At 38.0% G+C, this 1,054-nt stretch overlaps 1 protein-coding gene across 2 annotated transcripts in view; it reads left to right on the top strand.

Moving 5' to 3' along the window:
• Nucleotides 1-1,054, top strand: part of MAP2K1 (mitogen-activated protein kinase kinase 1) — a 75,652-nt gene that overhangs the window by 36,868 nt on the left and 37,730 nt on the right. The window lies entirely within an intron of this gene.

Here is a 1,054-nt window from a genome sequence, read left to right as displayed (position 1 = left end):
TAACTTTGGGCAAATTTCATTATCTTTCTGATTCTCAGTATCCTTATCTGTAAGGTGGCCATTATTATACCTGTCTCTTTGTGGTGAGGATTAATCTCCCAGTTTTCTTGACCCCAAAATTTTGGTATAGGTAAAATCTGGTTAATATAGTTAAGATTCATTTATTTTATGCAATGCCATGTGCCAAGTACACGGTTCTGGGGTTATGAAGATAAGTGAGACAGTCCCTACCCTCAGAGAGTTTATAATCTTCTTTATTTGTGGTCTGAATGGGTTCTTTGGGTGTTTAGAGAAGTAATCCCACCTGATACACAGTAGAGAGGACACGTGAGAGGGCATTTATGGGCTAATTATATATATGTGAGCTGCCAGTCTTCTTACGATTAGCTGCCTGAAATTCCTTTTTTCTCTTCCTAGTGACTAGCAGTAACAACAATAACAACAACGATAATGTTAGCAGCGTTAATAATGATAAACTAATATTTATTGGGTGTATATGAAGCACTATCCTAAGTAAATTAATATTTTATTGCATTTTCACAATCTTACTGGGTAAGTACATCATCCACATTTTACAGGTAAGGAAACAGGATCAGAGAAATGGAATAACTTATCCAAGGTCATAGGTGGTATTGGTAGAATTTAAACCGATGCAATCTGACCCCAGTGCCTGTAGTTCGATGAATCCACCGAATAGTTATTGGGGCCCTGTTTCCTCCTTGATGCCTAGAACTTCAAAGAGAGAGGCTGGTTTCATGGTTTCTATATTTTTCAGTCCCCATTAGGCAGAATGGCACTGGGAACCTTTGGAATCTGAAATGTTTATTCATATCTCTCTTTTCCACAGAAATTCAAGTAGGTACTTTGTCTTGTTTGCCACTGTGCCTCCAAAGCCCAGAATAGTCCTGGCACACAGCAGGTGCTAATAATTATTTGTTTACTGGTTGTCACCATCTCATCATAACTTTGGGCAAATTTCATTATCTTTCTGATTCTCAGTATCCTTATCTGTAAGGTGGCCATTATTATACCTGTCTCTTTGTGGTGAGGATTA

The sequence above is a fragment of the Pteropus vampyrus genome, unplaced genomic scaffold (assembly GCF_000151845.1).
Source record: "Pteropus vampyrus isolate Shadow unplaced genomic scaffold, Pvam_2.0 Scaffold15, whole genome shotgun sequence".
Lineage (NCBI taxonomy): Eukaryota > Metazoa > Chordata > Mammalia > Chiroptera > Pteropodidae > Pteropus > Pteropus vampyrus.
The sequence above is the reverse complement of the archived record's forward strand: the minus strand, read 5'-3'. Positions and strand labels throughout refer to the sequence as shown.